Raw genomic sequence first — 21,396 nt, forward strand, 5'->3', positions numbered from 1 at the left:
CCTGTGATGAGTCTGACTTTGAATATACCCTCTTCTTCACTCACTCTCTCCCTCCTTTTCACCCCCATTCCATGAGTGCTAGAGGTGAAATTCAAGTGGATTCTCTCTGTAGTGGGTAATTCAAGAAGCAGGATGAATAGCCAAGGACGTCAAGTCAGAGAATCAGAGGACATGGCCTTTTGCCTTGGGTTATCACGGGCAACAGTTAATGAAAAAGGACCAGAAACATCTACACCTCTCTCTTTTCTCCCCACCAACACTTGTGTGGGAGAAAATCATGTTGGTTTGCTCCCTCACCAAACGTCTGTGGCTCAGACCAAGTGTTTCATTCATTGTAACGCTGGGGACTCTGATGAGAACCATGGAAAGGCAGCTGGGCTGGAGAGTGATGCCCTGAGACTCTGGCCCCTCCCCGGGGATGACAGTACCTTCCTCTCCACCCTCCCGCCCCACCCCCGCCCACGAATACGGAAGAGCTGATCTCCCTTGAGAGATGTTAACAGCCATGACCCAGCCCAGCAAGGTGGAAGTTTTGTTTCATTAGATAGCTCCCCAAAGGGAAATTCTTGCCTGGGGCAAGACCACATTTGTCATTTTGACACCTTTCCATTGCTTGTCAAATCTTAAAAGCCCTCCTGGGCCCCTTCACATGTCCTTGTACTTCAAGGTAGCCTTGCCTCTGGTGGGAGCATCATGCCTGGAAGTTGTTAGGAAGTATTGTACAAGCAGCCCAGGTCCAGTTTCTGGAAAATGCAGGTTATTTCATTAGGGGGCATAATGAGAAGAACATAGTATTATCTGTATGAGTTTAAATCTCAGCTTCCCACTCTTCATCTATTTGGGCCTCAGTTTACCAATTCCAAACTGGAGTGTAAAGTGGAGAACATCATAACTAACCCTCAGCGTTGTCCTGAGGATCGAACCACAAATCGGAGTTCCACACATGGTAGCTGTGGAACTTCTTGAGATTCCAGTTTCTCTTCTTGTCCAGTTTGTCTGCTTGTCTGTTTCAGCAGATGAAAACCCTCCTTGAAAGAAGGCAGCAAGCCCAAGGTGCTATGCAGGGGAACAGCCCCTTCTCTCTTGGGAGACACTGATCCTTGCTTCAAAGGTATATGTGGTAAGGGCCCCAGGAACACAGTTTGTGGCTTCCCAGTGGATCCGAGAAAGGGTTGCCAAATTGAGCCACAAAACACAAAACAAAACAAAAAGGACAATATTTGGGACATATTTGAAATTCAAATTTAACTGGGCATCCTGTTTAATTTAGTGGCTCTAATCCCAGAGGCTCTGATAGCCTCACATTTGGCTTTCTGTGGTCTGTACATTAGTGCTTGTCCTCGTCTTCATTCCATGCAACAGCAATAAAAATCCATTCTGGAAGAATTTCATAACCCGGCGAGTCTTGATGCCAAGTCCAGCTTCACCACCTCCCGCTGCGGGCTCACGGGCACACTACCTAACCTCTCCGAATCCCAGGCTCCTTAAACTCCTGGCCTGCCTGCTGAACAAAGTTGGTAGAGCGGCCAATGAGATATAAGACCTGGTCCTTTCCATCACGTGGGTTGAGGTATTCATGATGCACAGACATTCTCTGGACACGAGCACACACGCAGTCTTCCTCCATTTGTTAAGCACCGTGACCTGGGAGGCCCAAGTGGAAAATTTGCAAAGTCAAGACAGGACACAAGGATGAATTCTAATCCAAGTATCAAAGCTGTCATATGAAGTTTAATTAGATTGGTCGGAGAGAAAGCTTACTTCTATGACACTATGTTGGTTGTCATCGCGTTTTGGACAGTGTCTGGTACACGGTAGGATAAGGTATTTGTTGGATGGATGGTAATTGTTGGATGGATGAATGAATACATGAGTAAGGAGTGTTACTCCATTCCGCTTACTTCTCAGTGCTTGCAAAGTCACCTAGCATTATTTTTATCTTGCCAGGAGTTTTCTGGCATAGGAAGTGAGCTTAAAGATGGTTTACTCCACCAGCTGACTCTGGTTTGTCATGCTTCCCACCTGGTAGGTCCCCAGGGAGTTCTCTTGGTGGCCTGGGTCACAGGTCCTCAGACCATGCAAGTCAAACTGCACTGATGAACTGAAGCCAGCGTTGGCATCCCACCTGCCCACACCTTTTCTCCCTCTGGTTACCCTCCTTCCATATCTCTCCCCTCGGCTTGTGAGGTGGCTCTAGTAAGATGACACAAGAGCACTTGGAAAGGGGTAAACCTGTTAAGGAAAGCCCATTCTTAGTTCTCATTTTCAGGTTGCCTCACAGGCTAAATGAGCCTTCCAGATCCAGCATGTTGGAGAGAGCCAATGGTCACCTCTTCCTTTTCTCTTCCAGCTAATAAAGGGACGGCGTTTCCCTTTACTCTCCTCTTGTGCCCCCTGAAAAGTTATATCTCATCTCCTGCTTCAGATTTCCTGACTTCCTCAAACACGTTTTTCTGATCTCTTTGTCGACCTCCCTGGGAACGGGTCCATTTTACAATTTCTCAGCTGCTTCACTGTGTGTCTCCTTCCTGTAAAGCCCCGGGTTTCCTTCACTGACTGCCTTCCACCCTCCACATCTTTTTTTTTTTTTTTTTTTTTTTTTTTTTGTGAATGATAACAATGCAAGAGCTTTGGGGAGTTTTTTTCCTACAGGAACACCTGGCTGTCTCTGGGCCCCTATTTGACCCTTGATCTTTCTGTGCAGGCTTTTTGGTGAATCCCTTAAGCCTGTTGAAATCTCCTTTCTTAAGACCCATTTTCTTAATTTGACTACTTTTCCTTCTTCACTGATAGCCTAACTCTGATCAGCTGAGCATGCTGGTCCCAAAGCACACTTTTGTTTTTATATTCTTGTTGTCCAAACCCCTATCTCCTGCATGAAAAGCCTCAAATAAGAAGAAACACAAACTTTCCTTTCCACAAACTTGAGAATGGCTTAACTCTTGCTACTTTGTAAGGAAGTAAAAATGGAAAGTTCACTTGTTTTTGGTTGCCTTAAACCTTTCACGTGTGGGGTCAGACTTAAAGGTTTAAGGAGATCCACAGCATCATTTGCCAAACGATTTAATTTTATTCCTAAAAGTCACAATAGCCCAAGAGATGATGCCCCTGCATTTTAGATTTTTGGGTTTCAATAAGGAGGGCATGCTTTAAACAGATTTCTGTCTCCCTTAAAGAAAAGCAAACATGAGCAGCAACCCATGCAGCTCCATTTTGGTGCAAAATTGCAATTTCACAATTCATCATTAGTTTCTATCCTTGACAACAGAGTGAGCTGCCTGCCTGTGACCGCCCCCCCCCCATCCTCCCTGTCACCTTCTCACACACACCCAATACCATATGTTCACAGGAGATGCCCATAAAATGGTGCTGACACTGGGCAGCTAAAGCTCATACACCAATCTGCTCTTTATGCATCCAACACTTGGCTTTCTTGGGATGCGTCACTTTGCTTAACCCCCCATCTCTGGGATGCCGGGAACCAGGAGGCTCTCCAGATGGAAGTCTTATTCTGAAAGCTGTGCACATTTCAAGTGGAGCAATACCTGGAAAGTTTACAGAGGACTTGTCCTCACTGGAAGAAATCAATTTGGAAAGCACAGAGCAATCTATACTTTAAGAGGCAAATCCTACCTGCATTTTCATAATGCTCTATCACTCCGGAACCATGGCGGCTGGTTGCCAAGGTTAGCACATGGAAGACAAGTGAGTTAAGCTGAGCCCATTGCCCAGTATTTTTCATCAATACCAGGACCATCTCAGGGATTTTAGTTCATTGACTTTTTCCCATTTGGGTAAAATTGTCACCGTGGAATTTGAGGGGATAGTAAGTCTATGTTAAATTTTTCTGCAAATTTTTCAAATGAACTATGTTGTCTATTTCTTCTGCAATTTTCTGCTGTTCATTTAGGAAAATCAAGATTGCATTGAATAAGTCTTTTCACTATTTCATGTTTGCTCCCCTCTCCCCAGCTCCCCTCACAACCTTCCCTTCAATAAACTGCTCTTGCTTCACAAGTTAGGTATTTGAGATCACTTTAGCACATTCCAGACACAAGAGTACTATTAAGTAGCTTGTCTATCAGGATATCGGGTATAATTTTACAGTATGAGAATACCTCTTGCTCTATGTGGATGTGTATAACACACCTTGCCCTCAAGGATTCCATGTGCTTCTTTATTTATACTTACATATCATTCCTTCTAACTACATGGAGGTGATGGATAGTGGCCAGTTATTTCTCCTGATTTTTCCAAGTCAGGAAACAGGATGCAGAAAGATTTGGTATTTTATCTAAGATCATCCAGGAAGTTGATGGCACACACTCTTATGAGTGCTCATGTTCTGTTTGGTGTGACACAAGTAAGCACTTTGGTGACTGTGCTCTTTCCTTTGTTGGGCGCGCCGTAAGTGAGTGTGCTGCATTGTACATAAAGGAGCACACAATAAGCAGCACATGTGCTCTAAATGGGGGGCAGATGGACTTTTAGCCTGAGTGTGCCACCACCAAACTATATGGCTTTGGGCAAAGTCTTGTTTTTCAAGATTGATTGATTGATTGGAGAGAGAGAGCAAGAGCGAGCATGAGCAGCAGAGAGAGGGAGAAGCAGGCTCCCCGCTGAGCAGGGAGTCTGATGTGGGACTCAAGGGAGCCCGATGTGGGACTCGATCCCCGGACGCTGGGATCATGACCTGAGCTGAAGGCAGATGCTTAACTATCTGAGCCACCCAGGCATCCCTGGGCAAAGTCTTTTAAGCTCTCTGGCCAAGTACCCTCTTCTTCCTCTTCTTTTTAAAGATTTATGTATTTATTAGAGAGAGAGAGAGAGAGAGAGAGAGAATGAGAGAACATGAGTGTGGGGGGCAGGGAGGGACAGAGGAAGAGGGAGAGAGAATCTTAAGTGCAACTCAGGGCCTCGATCTCATGACCCATAAGATCATGACCTAAGCCAAAATCAAGAGTCAGATGCTTAACCGACTGAGCCACCCAGGTGCCCCTCAAGCGCACTCTTCTATGAAGTAAGAGATTGAAGACAAATGGCCTCCAACGTTGTTTTCAGCCTGCACCATTTACTTCTTTATGATTGGTACGTGACAGTCAGAGGTTAAGTGGGTTCTGAGAAAGATGACTGAATATCCACTTTGCTGGGGACAATGTCTGTTTACATGTGACATCCCACGGCCATTATTAATAGTTTTTTCTTTCATTCTCAAAAATGTCCCAGTTTGTACAATAATTCAAATAAAATACAGTAGATGGACCTGAACTTTTAGTGTAGTATCAGCAGAACTGTCAAAGCTGTCATTTGAGCTGGTGGCCTTTCCACAGCAGCATGTTTTATGGCCCACCCTTCTGAACGGTTAGAAAGGAATGTGGTGGGGGGCACCTGGGGGCCTCAGTCTAGTAAGTGTCCGACTCTTGATTTTGAGTCTGGTCATGATCTCAGGGTCAAGAGTTCAGGCCTATGCTTGGCTCTGTGCTGGGTGTAGAGCCTACTTAAAAAAAAAAAAAAAAAAAGGAATCCAATAGGTCAAATCTATAATTGAAAGAGAAATTTATGTCATTTACTCAACAGTGTTTATTGAGTATCTATTAAATTCTTAGGTATATGAAGATATACATTGACAGAAATGCATGTTTTGCACTACCTGCTTCTGGTAAGCAGGGGCTTCCTGGGTTGACTTGATTTTTGCTCAGGTCATGATCTTATAGGTCATGAGATCGAGGCCCTGAGTCATACTCAGAGTGAGTATGACTTGATCTCTTTATAAATGGAAGTCAGTGCTATGAAGCAAGCAATTTGCTTTGTTGAAAAAATTTGCAGGAGTTTTCTTTAGTCTTCAAGGAGAGGAGGTTTTTGTCTATTTCTGTCCATCTTTGGACAGGCTCTCTCCTTTGCAGGGCCACGTTGGTTTGATTTTCCCCAAATGACCCCATGGTGGTGCATGGATGAGGCAGTAATTTCAGAGTGTTAACTGAGGACTGCAACATGGAGAAATTTCTTCCACTCCAGCCTTAGGCCAGTGGTGTTTAAATCTTTCTTTTGACCAGGAAACATTAATACAAACCAATCAAATGACTTCGAGCAAGTGGCCTGTGGCAACCATGCCGCCGTCCTATTCTCTACAGGAATGGCAACCTTAGGAAATATTTGTAGAATTGGGCTGCTCACCCAATCCAGAAATTCCCTCTTTCAAAACCCTTTCAAAACAGGACGTCCACTGTCTCTCTCCACAACACCTTCCCAGTGGTGAGAAGCTCACCCCTCACAAGGCAGCCCAGTCCAACTTTGAATGTCTCTTGTTGTTGGGCCAGTTAATGTTAGGGCCTGGGCCCCAAAGCCTGGGAAATCACCTTGTAATCATTGAAGCCTGTGCAAAACCAGCCTGTATTTTCCAGGATGGCGTGAGGAGTTCAGGACTCCATTAGGTCCTTCCTGTACCCACAGGGCAAGGAGGTGTGGGGGCTTTGGGTTCTGTGAAAATTCAGCAATCCATATTCTCTGAGAAAAAAAAAATGCTCTGAGCATAAATCCAAAAGTGGAGCAGAAAGGTTTCTGAACAAACTGATACTTGAGACTTCAGCATAAAAGAAGAAGTATCCAGCCAGGACTCCTGAGGAAAAATGCCTAGCATTTATTTTCCTTCTGTTTTCTTCCGGGTGGATGTGTCCTCTCCCAGTGTTCCATGTGCTGAGTGACCTCACCTGGAAGGATGATCTCTTCAAATGGTGCTCTTGGGATTGGGCTCAACTCTGGGCTGCGAGCTGATTCTGTTCCTGCCCTGGAAGCATCCTACTGCTATCCCTCATTGGAACCCATGCTTCCAGACTGTTTGGAAAGTTCTTCAGTAGACACTTAACTGTGGCTACTGTGCTAATTTACAAGTTGTAAGCAACCCCTTACCAAGGAGAAAGGATGGCAGGAGTCTCTGTGGAACTGCGTAGTGATATACTGCGCCACAGAATGCCCCAAAGCCATTAACAAGCCAAGGTGACAGACACATGGTTAAAAGGTGAAAAGAGAACCTTAGGGAAATCAGCCCTTAACATCAGAGAGAGGGAGAGAAAGCAAGCGTGAAGTGGAAGAACTGGGCAGGACTCCGCGATTCAGCCTTCTTTTAAACTTCTCTTGCATGGCCTTCAGGTCCAGAGTAGTCGGATGCAGTGCAACTGTCCACTGAATATTTGGGGGGCATTTTTGCTTGGCTACAATGGCCAATGAGACAAAGAAGCTCCCAAATTCTTATCCTGGCTATAACCTGTCAAATGGGCTCGGGATGTTTAGAATTTTCAAATACTAACTTGGAGTTAGTTCAAACAACTAACTGAGTTGTTCAACTCAAAAGTTGGTGTCCACCATGGAAAAGCAGGATAGACCATTTCAGAATCTGCCTGGTGAGATTCCACAAGGCCCTTCCTTATGTTCTAAGGCTTAACATCATTGGCTCTTGGGAAATTCTGCTTATGTGAACCCCAAATTATTCCAGTGGCTGTTTCCGTCTCATTCATTTTATTAGAGAAGAGGAGGAGTGGTTGGCAGACGGGGATAGTCTTGAATTTATAGCTGTGCAGTTTGGGACAGAGTAATTAACCTTTGTGGGCCTTGGTTTCCTCATCTTTACACTGTGGTTATGCCAATGACCACCACTGAGGATCTGTTGTCAGAGTTATGGAAGATAAAGTCCAGGGGAGTTGCTAGTGCAATGCCTGGCACGGACTAGCCACTCAGTAAGGAGCAGTTAACTTGGAATCTCTTTGTGAGTGTTTGACAGGAAATGTATATTAAATGAGATATGAGGTGCCCTGCATGGCAGGGGCTGGAGGTGATTTTCTCGGGACAGGAGACAGAGACAAGGAAAGGGACACTTGGGGACGTTGTTCTCAGTGCCTGATAGACTGACCTCCATCTGTTTGCACATCCCCTACAGCTCGCAGAGACCCACAACTGCTGGGGCCCTGCGTCCCTACCTTTCTTGGTTCCTCTGGCTTTGCCTTGTGTGGTTGCCCAAAGTCAGCTGGGAGAGAAGGCAGCTGTGTGCCTCTGACCGGCCTGTGTGTTTCTCACTTCCACTTTCTTTAGGCCAATTCTGAGCTGGAAAAAGACATTTGGGGTCAATATTAGGGTACTGTCTATGAAAATAGCGTACATAATTTGGGTCTAGAATGAGCATCATTTTATGAACCATAATAGAATTTATACATATCATCCCAGGAAGGGACAAATGATTTCTCCCCCTGCCTATTTTTAGGCCACCTATATTCCGGCATGTAGGATGTGGCTGCACATTATTTTCTCTGAAACTTCCTAAAGCACTTAAATGAATTAGATGATTGCATAATCCTACAGTGTTTTCATTAAAAAGGGACTTAAAAAAAAAAAAAAAAGAAGTTCTGGGAATTCTCAACCTGGTGTTGCTTTACTGGTATATAAGACGTTGAATTTGAAAGTGACCGCCCATAAACTTTCACTGAGTGAAGGCAAAAAAAAACCCCCTGAAAATAAAATAGCCATGGGAAACTCAGTGCCCGTGAGGTGTTGCCAGTAAAAGAACAAAGGAGGCAAGTAAGTGGTCACGGAGAATCTAACACAGAATTTGAAGTTCCCTGTAAAGAGAGGAATTCTCAACACTAAACATTCCTTCCACAAACAACAAAGTTTCATAAATTATGATTTTATTTTATTTTCCTCCTGAAACAACTAGGGTTTTGACAATGCAATTTATTTTTGCACAGGACATTATACCCTGCCCTGTCATGATATCGTGTATCTTCAAGGACATGATGTCACACTTCAGAATCAATTTTTCTTAATGGGCATTTCAACAGCCCTTCCGTGGGGGGATAGGGTCTGAAGAACAGTGCGTGGTAGAGGGATTAGAAAGGAACCCTACCTCATGGGGGTGAGAAATCTGCTTCTCTTCGGCCTCAATCACATTGAGAACATTCTTTAAAGTCTTATTCTCGCTCAGATTCCCAGCTCATCCATCTGTGAAATGGTATAAAAATTTTTTTTGAAAAAAAAAAAAAGATTTCTAAAAATTCTCTAGCTCGGGGATCAGCAAACGTTTTCTGTAAAGGTCCAGATAGTGAATCTTTTCAGTTTTCTGGCTCGAGTCTGCCCCAAAGCAGCCATAGCCCCTATGTAAATGAATGGATGAGGTGTGCCAATAAAACTTTATTTATAGACATTGACATTTGAATTTCATGTGTCATAAAATATTATTCTTTCTTATCTTTTCCAACCATTTGAAATGTAAATGTGATTTCTTAGCTGTACAAAAATAGGCCATGAGCCAGATTTGGCTTGTGGTCTGTAGTTTGCTGACCCTTGCTCTAAGAAATGAACTCTCTGCATATCCAAAACTGCATTAGCCACTTTTTTCAGCATAATTCTTGTGCAGTATGAATCACCCAGACTGTGGTTCCTCTTTCATAATGTCGCCAATAACCCAATGATCAGTCATAAAATTGGGGTAGGATTTTCTCTCTCTAGAGGCACAGGCATTCTCTTCAAGGAATGGAAAAGTTCAATGTGTATGTATGTGCATGCCTTGGTAGACGTCGGAGCTCTCTATGTGTAGAAACCATGTGTGTCCATGGTAGGAAGGAGGATTCGGGTAAGAGGGAGAGCTCTTTTGAAAATTATCAGAAGCAGCTGAGTTATGCTCCCTCTGTTTAATAATCACAAAGCCAGACGTACAGCTCTTATCAAACCATTTCGGTGGGGTCTGCATCATTTCACCAATTTCAACAAACTGTCCCGGCGAGGAGAAAGATTAGACTGTGTATGTTTACTCTCTGCAGAGCTATGGCTGTGTTCTCTTCAAGAGAAGGAGATATGGAAATAGCAGTTTACTTAGTCTGGTCTCTGATGGGTTCCGGTGACAGGAAAAGTTGGCATCTGTGCTCAGGTGAATGAAAGTGAAATCCTGCACCATGTCCTTCCCCCTGGAGATGCAACTTCTTAGAAGGGTATGGGCAAGGGAGGGGGGGGTCCTGTGCTGTCTGTTTCAATTATAGTTTGGGGTGGTGGGGGGCAGAGGCCTGCAAAGCTGGGAGGGTGGGGAAGGCCAGTGTGGATAGATGGCATCCCGTGACATTCTAGCTGGAAGAGGCCCTTGCAACCTTCCTTTTCACCTAGAAGGGGAGACAGAGACCAGAGGGAGGGGCATGATTGCCCAAAGCTTCCCAGGCATAGAGGCCCAAGGCAGACCAAAGGCCAAAAGGAGGTGGATAAGCCCAGGGTCCTGCCAGCACTCTGCACTTGTGGAATCAGAGCTTGGCTCGGCCTCTGTGGGCCACTGATGGAGGCGACTCCCAACACTTCTATTTCCCACCCGTGCTCAGGTTCCACTAGGCTCTCCCCAGGTGCCCTCCTTGGGCAAGCACAGTGCCATGACTGTTGAGCCCGTTTGCCAGCTGGGGCTTATGTTTCACACTAGGGTGTAGTACCACGACAAGTCAAAGGGCATGGGAGTTTATTTTGTACCCGCACAACTTTCCACAGAATGATATTTTAGCAAAAATCTTAGGCTGAACACTCAGTGGAGACCCAATCTTGATGAGAACAGGAAACTAGGGAAAGATGAAGACATTTTGTCTGAAGCCTCAGGAAGCATGTATCACTGCTCTAGAAGTTGGGGTGAAAGCCTGATCCCAAGAGTTACCCGCAGGGTGTGCCAGGGATGGATGACACAGGACTGGGCCTGGGGTCAGGAGCCCTAGCATCAATTTCGTCCTCACTTTCTCTCCTTAGGCCTCAGGCGTCTCATCTGTAAAAGGTCCTGTGCTGGGTGAGGTGACTTTCAGGTCCACTAGCATTCTCTTTTGATTATAGGACAACTCTGCTGATAACCTCATAATTTACTACGGGATGAAAATATTGCCAATCTGACAAAAGGAGAAATTGGCAATCCAGACACATATATCCAAGGCTTGGACTTCAAAACTCTTCATATAAAAACAAAGACAAAAAACAACAACCAAAAAGACCCCAAAAAAACCTCTTCATATGCACTGAGTGAAAAAAAAAATTGCACTTATTCCAGGGATTTATAAAGTTTTCTTACTGACTCCTTATAAGAACTACTGGAGAAAATTAAAGCTGTGAGAGATAAATTTGCCCAAAGTTAGACGCCAGTAAGTGGCAGAGCCAATGTTTGACTTTGGGTCTATTTGGCTCCAAATTCCCCGTTATGCTATAAGACAAAGATAAGATAAATCAGCCTTTCATTTTATTTAAACTTCCTCTTACTATCCCACCAAAAAAAAAAAAAAAAAAAAAAAAAAAAAAAAACCTAAAACTAAACTTCTATTTTTCTCTCTCCTGCTGATTTTATGCTTAAAAAAAAAAAAAAGATTTTATTCATTTATTTGAGAGATAGAGAGAGAAAGCAAGAGACAGAGCATGAGCAGAGGAGGAAGGGCAGGGGGAGAGGGAAAAGCAAGGAACCAGGCTTGGGCCCAGGACCTTGAGGTTATGACCTGAACCAAAGGTAGACGTTTAATCGACTGAGCCACCCAGGCACCCTATGCCTTTCTTTTAGTCTCAGGGGCCAGGGACCAACTTAGTAGCAAAGATGTTTTTGTTTTGTTTTTGCAACCCAGATAGGGATCATAGTACTTAGGAGATGTGCTATGCTGGCCAAGGAATCCCTGCACCTCCAGGGTCGTTCAATAGGCATTAGAAGCAGCAGAAGGTGGGCTTGTCTGGGGCCACATTGCAGAGGCTGTTCCTCTAATTTGGGCTCTGCTTTGTGCTTCTCTCCGTGCTTTGGCCTGAACTGGCCACAGGTGGCCAGGACCCACTGCTTCTTGGGTTCACAGGCCATCCCCAACCGCTCTTAGGGAAATACACTCTCACCAGCACCTACTGCCAGGAAAGACCAGATGGACATTTTCAACATTGATGCACAATTGTGTGGGGGCACCACAGAGGAAGGGAGGGGGAGGGCGGGTCCCAGCCTCAGGGGTCCCTGTGTGTCCGTCCACTGACACCAAAAGCCTGGTGCCTCCAGTCTGTTTCCCGCTGTCACAGGGAGCTGCTGAAGGGTTACAGCTGCACTGAGGTCAATGTCAGCGAGGCCTGAAGAGCTGAGCCACGGCTAGGATTGGAGCCCCGTGTGGGACGGGAAGATGGGAGTGGGTGGGAGAATGTGGCTATGGGGATCCTCGGGGAAATGATTCTGTCCCAAGATTTCAGTTTATCTTGGGTGGAAAGGAGTTCTCCTCCAACGGCCCGGCCAAGAATGTTGATGTCACAGGGAAAGGGAACAGAGTTTGATTGTGTGTCGCATAGAACTGCAAACAGGCTGCTGTGCCGAGAGGGACACCCTTATCAATTAGGTAATGTCTGCTAATGATTGAGGAACTGGGTTCTGCAGTGCTCCAGCTGTTGGGATGGTAGCACACATCTGCCAGGGGCACCCATACCTGTGGGAAAAGGTTTTGCTAGACCGGCTCCCACTGGTTTGAGCTCTGAAAGACTCGCAGAGCCAACAGCACCACGGGCCCTGACACAGAGCAACCTGCAGACGTGTGGACTGTGCAGAGGAGGCGGCTCTGGTTGGGGTCTTGGTTCCCTCCACGGGAGCTCAGAAGTACATCTGTGCAGAAATGACACCTACAGCCAACTTTTCTTTCCCTCTTCCCCAGCCTTCCTTCTTCCCTCCCAACTTCCCGCCCCCCTCCTTACCCTTTTCCTTCCCTCTTTGCTCCCTCCCTGCTCTCCTTTCTTCCTTCCTCAAAATACTAACATTTAATGACTTCCATGGTGTAGAAGACACTGGACCAAGTGCCGGGCATGCAAAGGTAGTAAGTACCTTGCCCCCAAGGGACTAAGAGCTAGAGATATAAAATCAACAAGAAAACTGACAGATGTAAAAAAATGTGTAAAGGACTCCGGTAGAAGAAGTATTTAAGCTCTACCATACCTAATGCTTGTGCTTTGAAACATGGCATTGGGGCCGCCTGGGTGGCTCAGCGGTTTAGCGCCACCTTCCGCCCAGGATGTGATCCTGGAGACCCGGGATCGAGTCCTACATCGGGATCCCTGCATGGAGCCTGCTTCTCCCTCTGCCTGTGTCTCTGCCTCTCTCTCGCTGTGTCTCTCATGAATAAATAAATGCAATCTTTAAAAAAATTTTAAAAACCACGTCATTGATTTTATCCAAAGTTTTTTCTCTTTTTCTCACTCTTTTTGAAAACAACAAAACATATCATAAGGTGTAAAATTTTAAAAACCAACAAAGTAATCTCCAGGCTCACCAACCAGTAATAGAAATGTCTGAAGAATATACATGTGTTATATGTCCATGTATATGCACATACATATTTTAAAACACTATTGGACATTACTCTTTGTGCTGCAATGTGCTCTTTTGCTGAACATATTAATGGCATCATTCAGGATTAATAAATATAAATGTACCCCATTATTTTGCCTTGGTTACATAGCAGTCCATCAATAGAGGGTCCGTAATTAACTACCATCCACTGTTACTAAGAATTAATGTTGCTCCCAAATTCAGAATATGACTTTCAAACAACAGAGCAAAAATTGTTATAACTAAATAGTTACACCTTGGTTAGATTATTTCCTTAGGATAGTTTCCTAGAATAGAGAACCCAGAAATGGGCCCTCAACCCTATGGTCAACTATTATTCGACAAAGCAGGAAAGACTATCCACTGGAAAAAGGACAGTCTCTTCAATAAATGGTGCTGGGAGAATTGGACATCCACATGCAAAAGAATGGAACTAGACCATTCTCTTACACCATACACAAAGATAAACTCAAAATGGATGAAAGATCTAAATGTGAGACAAGAATACATCAAAATCCTAGAGGAGAACACAGGCAACACCCTTTTTGAACTTGGCCACAGCAACTTCTTGCAGGATACATCTATGAAGGCAAGGGAAACCAAAGCAAAAATGATTTTTTGGGACTTAATCAGGATAAAAATCTGCACAGCAAAAGAAACAGTCAACAAAACTAAAAGACAACCTACAGAATGGGAGAAGATATTTGCAAATGACATATCAGATAAAGGGCTAGTATCCAAGAGGTATAAAGAACTTATTGAACTCAACAGCAAAGAAACAAACAATCCAATCATGAAATGGGCAAAAGACATGAACAGAAATTTCACAAAGGAAGACATAGACATGGCCAACATGCACATGAGAAAATACTTTGGGAGACGAACAAGGGGTAGTGGAAGGGGAGATGGGCAGAGGGATGGGGTGACTGGGTGACAAGCACTGAGGAGGGCACTTGATGGGATGAGCACTGGGTGTTATACTATCTGTTGGCAAATCGAACTCCAATAAAACAAAACAAAATACAAAAACAAACAAACAAACAAACAAACAAGGAACAGGGAAGGAATGGATGTGGACAAAGCAGCCTATGCCATAGCCAACTCAGAGCAGTGAATACCAAAGAACTCCAGGACCAAAGTTAAGCGAGGGCATCAGCACGTATTTTTCATTTAAAAAAAAAAATATCCTAACTAAAAGAAAAAAATGAATAGTTTCCTAGAAGTGGAATTCCAGTGGAAGTATGTGTACATTTTTGAGACTTTTTGATACAGAACCCACCTGCACCCCAAAAAGTTTATATCAAAAGGTGATATTATTATTACAATTTTTCCAATTCAATAGTTGTAAAATATATCTCATTTTTAAATGAACATATGTTACAAAATAAAATAAAATAAATTTAAAAATAAAAAATTAAAGTCCCTCTCTAGTGTAAATAAGTATAGATATTTACATATACTTTATTTTTGCACTTTGACCATCTGGAATTAATTTGGGGTTTGGTATGCTAAGAATGTAACTTTGTGCTCTCCAAATGGTTAATCAGTTGTATAGTATTATGATGAAGTCTATGCTTAAAATTAGAAAATCTATGTTTCCTATATCTAATATTGTGTATCTGTCACTTTTAAAAAATTATCATTATTAGATATCTGTCTAGGCTTGTTGGTCTTTTCAAAGAATGAGCTCATTTCTTAATTGTATTATTTTGAAACCATTAATTTCAAAATTAATGAAATTAATGTGCTCTTTGTAAAATATTTTTCCCTTTTTCTCATTTTTAAATGTTTTCTTTGAAGTCTTACGATTCAAATTCATTATTATTTTATTTTCATTCTTTCTGCTGACAAACAAAAAGACATTGGGACTATGAATATTCTCATTACAGTTTGGGCCAAATTCCATACATTCTGTGTGACATATTCTAAATAATTTATGTTGCTATTTTATTTGCTCTTGGACAAAAGAATTTTAGGAAAAAGAAGTGTTTAGAGCTTGTAAGCAGTCAAAGACTTGATTTAAATAATTGCCTTTAATTTCCAGGTTACTACATTGTGTCCAAGAGTATGACCCATTGTTTTGTTTCGTTTTTTTTTTTTTTTTAACTTTGGAAAATTTTGAGATTATTTGGAAAAGTCAGGTCCCTAACTCTGTATTTTATTTTTTTAAAAAAAGGGAAAAAAAGGTTAAGTTTGGAATTCATTTTACTTGTGTCTCTTTCAAATATTTAAAGGTGAGTTATTGTGATCTGTTCTAGAGAGCCCCTGATCACTATTTCTTCCATCCTGATGGAACACTCTTGGCCACACTATCCTATTCCCTTTGTCCTGGAGGCTTTTTCCTCCTTGCCTCACATGATGTGCCCTGATATGTTCTGCACATATTGAGTTTTTACAATATCCTGTCCTATGTGAAATGTAGTTCCTTAACTTTGATCTTCTCCCTCAAACCTGTCTTCAGAAAGTGGTGGAGGGGACAAAAAGCTAATAAGTGGACCAAAGAGGAGGGAAAAGACTCAGTGAACTTCTCCCCTGGTCATTTTGACTGCCCACAAATAAAATTATGACTACTTCCTGTTCGTTGATAATCATAAGCTATACTTCTGATGGAAGTTTCTCTTGATGTATTTGTGTTTGTTTCTAAATGGATTTTTCCACTCTGAATGAAACTATTAGACAAACTGGACCTACGTCCATTTATTGTCATAATTTATTGATTCATCTTAAGTCTGCCTTATTCTTTTCTGAGTTTTGGTCTTATACATCCTTGATTTTTCCTTCATTTTCAATTTTTTTAATGAATATATTTTTTTATCATCCCTAGTATGTTTAAATATTTTAAATATTTAAATATTTCATTTTAAATCCCAATAGCTGCCACCATTAAACTTTCCAAAAGCATTAATCATTTTCAGAAAGGCGACGGCAGTTTAAGCTGAGTGTTGTCAACAGATAACCTGTGTGGGTTGCCCTTGGTTCTGTGCTTTATCCACCAGGGATGGGTGGTTCCTGTTCTTCATTCTTTGGTTGAAAGGTGAATTGATGTTCACAGCTTTCAATCGAGCTTCCAGTATTTCTCAGGCTTTACCAATGTATCATTGCCCTACTGAGAAGGCATTCTTTTTATCTAGTTCTATAATACTCTGAAGCACTAGAGCATGAAAAAGTCACAACTCCAAGAATGCTTCCAAGGTTCTTGCCATCATCACCATATCCCTCTTTCTGGAGACTGCCATCCCCAGAATACGATAGGCCATTGCCAGTCCTCTTAACTATTTTGCTTTCCGGTGTCCTATTTTCTAACAATTGGTGGAGGAAGAAAACTTGGTTGCTAACACAACTTCTGCTGCTTCATAGGTCAACTACCCTATGGGAAGAGGAGGGGCAGTTGAGGTGAGTTTGCACATCTGGGGAATTCAGAAGCTGGATGGCCCTTCAGAGTTGTCCAGAGGAGGCAATGGGTCAAATGGCATTGGATGTGGGGCTGCCCTGGGAAGGGGGCAGGATCCTGGGTGAGGCAGCTCTCTTTAGTTAAGGAAATCCATAGAAGGGTTTAGCCGAGGACTATGTTTTGGCAGAGCTCTCACTGGTTGGAGAATGATTTCTCCTGTCCTGAAGGAGGATCTGGACAACACGTCACAACATCCATTTCATGACCATATCCTGATTCATGTAAGTTTTGCACATTTTCTGTCTCTCCACTGGACTGTGAGCTTCATGAAAGCAGAAACTGTGTCTGTCTTGTTCAGTGTACACCCTTAATTCCCAACACAATTTCTAAAAGGCTTGACGTATATATTAGATGGATGGGTGGTAAATAAATGAATGACACATCTTTAGGTATGGGGAAAGGGCTTTAGGTAGGTGGATAGGGCCGAGGATGAGATGAAAGAAAGAACTGTAGAGAGGAGAGGAAGGCCCTACCTCATAGAAGAAAGGTGTTGTGACATGTAGGAAAACTATTTAGTAACCTTCAAATCCATAAAAAACAAAAAACAAAACAAAACAAAAACTAGTGACTATACAGTAATTCCCCACATCCACTTGAGAAACACAGCTGGAAATTGTGGGAAGAATATTTATGACCTTCAAATCCAAGAGGGATGTTAAATAATTGTCTGGTGTAATGATTTCCACCCTCCTGGGACCTGCAGCTCACTACCATGATTTCCTGACATAGCCTGCATCCAAATATGCCCTATTCACATTGTGTGCATGGGTGTTTGTTATAGTAAATTCAAGTGAATTTGTGGTAGATAGATAGGTGGGTACATTCGATAGATGATAAATAGATAGATCCCAGTATATCCCAATATTTTCTGCTATTGAAATATTTCAAAATGCCTTGGAGTATCTACAAAATCAGACTGTGAGAGACTGTCCTAGAAATTTTAACCAGACAAGCCCATGAAGGGACCCTGTTTGGCTTCACTGTCTTTTATTCCCTGTCTCTGGTATGTTCAGTTAGTGTTGGAACCTGGCTCCAGACACATTTACTTCTTGCTTTCTTTGCTCTCTGGCCTAGACCCTTCTCCCTGAAGACCAACTCAATGAGCAAAGCAGAAAGAGGCCATAAAACTGATAAAGACAGCAAAAGTTCAGGGAGATTCCCAGCTCGCAGAGGGCGCCCTGGGCAGATTACACATGCCTCGCCAGCTGGGAGGCCTGAGCTGTGAAATGCAGCCTCCCTTCAGTCTGAGCCTTCTGAGGTGGGGGAATGGCACCGCGTCCTCCCCACAGAAGGAAATGGATAAAATGGCTTTTCTTAACCAAAAACATCCTCATCACAAGATTCTTTCTCAGGTACCAGTCTTCCTGGCCCCCCGTTAAAGTGCAGAGTCCCCAGGTGTCCATCCTGAAGACAGCACCCTTGCTTGCACTGCCCTGGGCCCATTGTCCACTACTGGAAAGACACCATTGTATACTGAGTCTCTGGTTTGGTTTCATATTTCATCTTCACAGGGTCCTCTGGGTAGGTATGTTTACCTCCATTGTACACACGAGGAGGCTGAAATAAAGAAAGGGTACACAATTTATCCAAGGCTATCAGCCAATAAGTGGTTGAGCTGGGATTTATTATTATTGTTATTTGGTCATTTATTCAGCATCTCATTTTCAGGCACCCACTTGTACCCAGACAAGGTACTCTAAATTCCTCTGATCCTTCTGGAGAACGTGGCATCAGCAATGACATCCGTACTTGCCTCCATCTGTAGGCATTGGCAGCCAGTACCCTCCAGCCTGAAACCTTTAGCAGTGACCCAGAGAATCCCCTGGAACTTCCAGGGGGAAGGGGAGGTGTCAAAGGATGAGAAAGGTCGGAGCTCTCAGAAGTCTCTGCAGCATTGCAACTGACTGTGGGCTGTCCTGCAGGCCTCACGAAGACCCGACACTGGCACATCCCACAATTTGTACCATGGCACAAGGTGCAGATGGCATTCTAGGCCAGGCCAGACATCAGGTGGATGGTAGTTAAGCCAAGTAACCTCTGCCACCATCCATGCAAACTTGGAGCTTCTGCTCCAGGTTGTTCCTGGAGTTGTGTAAGTGTGTGTGTGTGTGTGTGTGTGTGTGTGTGTGTGAGCATGGATGAATCTGTGTGTGCACATGTGCATATGCCTGTGTGTGCTTGGTGCTCGTGTGTGTGCGTGTGTGTGTGCTGTGTCTTTGCCTACGATGCCATAGGGTCTCCCTAACAGGGAAACTGAGAATCCTAATGCTCAAATTTAAAAAGCCTTTTTGGGGCACTTGGGTGGCTCAGTTGGTTATGCGCCTGACTCTTGATTTTGGCTCAGGTCATGATCTCAGGGTTGTGAGATCGAGCCCTGTGTTGGGCTCCATGCTCAGCAGGGAGTCTGCTTGAGAGTCTCTCTCTCTCTCTCTCTCTGCCTCTGCCCTCCTCTCCTCACCTCCATGTGCACCCACATGCTCGCTCTCTCTTCCTCTCTCTCTCTAATAAATAAATAAATCTTAAAAAATATTTCTGAGCAATAAAAGCTTCTCAGGGCTCTCCCACACCCTGACTCTAAGCCTTGAGAAATAAGAATCATAATAATAGCCAACACACACTGACCACTTAGTCTTCCAAGGGCTGCTTTAGGCAACTTTATGGGTTGAGAGCTTAACCCCTAATTCATAGGTCAACACAATGAGGCTTGCACTCCCACTGCTCCCTCGTTGGAGCTGAGGGCAGGGAGGCTTCCAGAGCCCATGCTCAGGGTCCCCGTATGTGGAAGCTGTGAAGCTGGGATGGAATTCAGACCTTCCAGCCTCAGAGGTTGCTTTTCCTACGTGTGGTGGCAGCCTGCCCTCCCCAGGCTGTGTGCTTCACAGAGGTACTAAAGATGTCCTCCTTCATGTTACAACTCCAAGAGGCAAGCTGACTGTAAGAGCTCTAGAGATGTTTCTCAGGTTTCATTTTCACAAGGTCAAGGGGGTCAGAGTAACTGTGGAAGGTTATTCCAGATAAGAAGTCCAATTTGAATTTCTAGGACTTTCCCTACCTGCTCTTCTGTCCTCACCTGGGAAGGCAGGTGATGCCAGCCCTGGTGGTGGAGCTGAACTATCCATAGGCCCTGGAGTGAGGAAACCAAGAGGTGAGGTCAGAACTGGACAAGAATGGAATAATGGGAAGGCCGGGGAATCTAAAGAAGGCTAAGGGAGACCTCATCATCTACTGGGGCAAACCCAAGTCAGGTGTCAGGCACAGGATGGCAGGCAGGACAGGTTTCCACAGAACCAGGGCTTCTGAAGGCCCTTCTCAGAGCTCTTCTCAGGCCCTTTCCTCATGGCCCCACCTTCTTTCCCCTTGTAGTAGATAGTTGCTTCTCGAATCTTCTTTTTGTCAGTTTGTAAGGAAAATCAAGAATCAAGACAGGACTTAGGATGTTAAGGGAATTAAAAAAAGGAAAACAGAATGAAAATAACTATACTTTCATTTTAGAGAAAATCATACTGAGACTTAAATGCTTTCTTGATTTTTTTTAAAATAAACATGAGCACTTTTCCCAGCAGCTCTGCTTTATCCCCCTCACACTAGTAAACTGTGGACTGCAGAGAAAGCACCCCCAGCATTGCACAAGAGGGCCCTTTGATCAGACCTGATCAGACCCAAGGACTCCAGACACAGTGGATGGGGCTCATCTTCCACCCCCCCCCCCCCACCAAGTGCCCTTGTACAAAGCACAGCCTGTGCAACCATCCACAGCGGCCCGTGGCCCCTCACGGGGCACTGGCTCCCCAGCACACTACACAGCAAGGAAAGCACATGGCCTGCGCGTGTGGATTTATTCATCTTCCCTGTATCAGTAAGGAGATGGAGCTATAGCGCATTAAATATTTACAATTATCAGAGACAAGACAGCGCACAGCACTGGACCAAGATAAGAATGCAGTTTTAAAATATTTACAATGAACACATCTTGCTCCTTCTGGTTCTTTTCTCTGGCCTGGCATTTTAGGTCTCTGATCTCTTTATTGTCTTTTCTTTCCAGGCCATCTGTAGTTTGAAATGTCTGACAGAGCCTCATAACTAAATCTTAAGAGGACTATCATATATTTGAGAGATATTGGGGGATTTTATTCATGTGCCTCCAAGCAAAGGGGCCTTTCTCACCATCTTTTTGGCTGATTCGTGTGTCTCCTGCGTATGCTACATATGACTGAGTCAGGTTTCTGGTAGTTTAGTCAAGTTTGTATGGTCCTACCTGGAACAGAGCCGGTGCAGCCGGCATGGCACGCTCCTGAGCCTGTGCTATCCCTGAGAACCTGTGTGCACTGGTTGCCTGAAGATTTAGTTACTTTAACAGTATACTGGGAATGGACTGGCTTAATATTCCTTTCCTGAGTTCAATCCTAAAATATTACACATTCTTACACTCAGGATCATGACGCCGTCGTGTTTGATTTAAATCTTGACTCTTTGGGATCCCTGGGTGGCACAGCGGTTTAACGCCTGCCTTTGGCCTAGGGCACGATCCTGGAGACCCAGGATCGAATCCCACGTCAGGCTCCCGGTGCATGGAGCCTGCTTCTCCCTCTGCCTGTGTCTCTGCCTCTCTCTCTCTCTC

General features: G+C 43.9%; 1 long non-coding RNA gene across 1 annotated transcript in view; it reads right to left on the reverse strand.

Annotated features, from left to right (window-relative positions):
* Positions 1-7,967: 7,967 nt before the first annotated feature.
* The window catches only part of LOC140608690 (uncharacterized), a 123,261-nt gene continuing 109,832 nt past the window's right edge, over positions 7,968-21,396 (reverse strand). The window contains exon 3 of the long non-coding RNA XR_012010663.1: positions 7,968-8,094. This is a non-coding gene — a long non-coding RNA (uncharacterized lncRNA). The remainder of the gene's footprint in view (positions 8,095-21,396) is intronic.

This window comes from Canis lupus, chromosome 18 (assembly GCF_048164855.1).
Source record: "Canis lupus baileyi chromosome 18, mCanLup2.hap1, whole genome shotgun sequence".
In the NCBI taxonomy this organism is placed as follows: domain Eukaryota; kingdom Metazoa; phylum Chordata; class Mammalia; order Carnivora; family Canidae; genus Canis; species Canis lupus.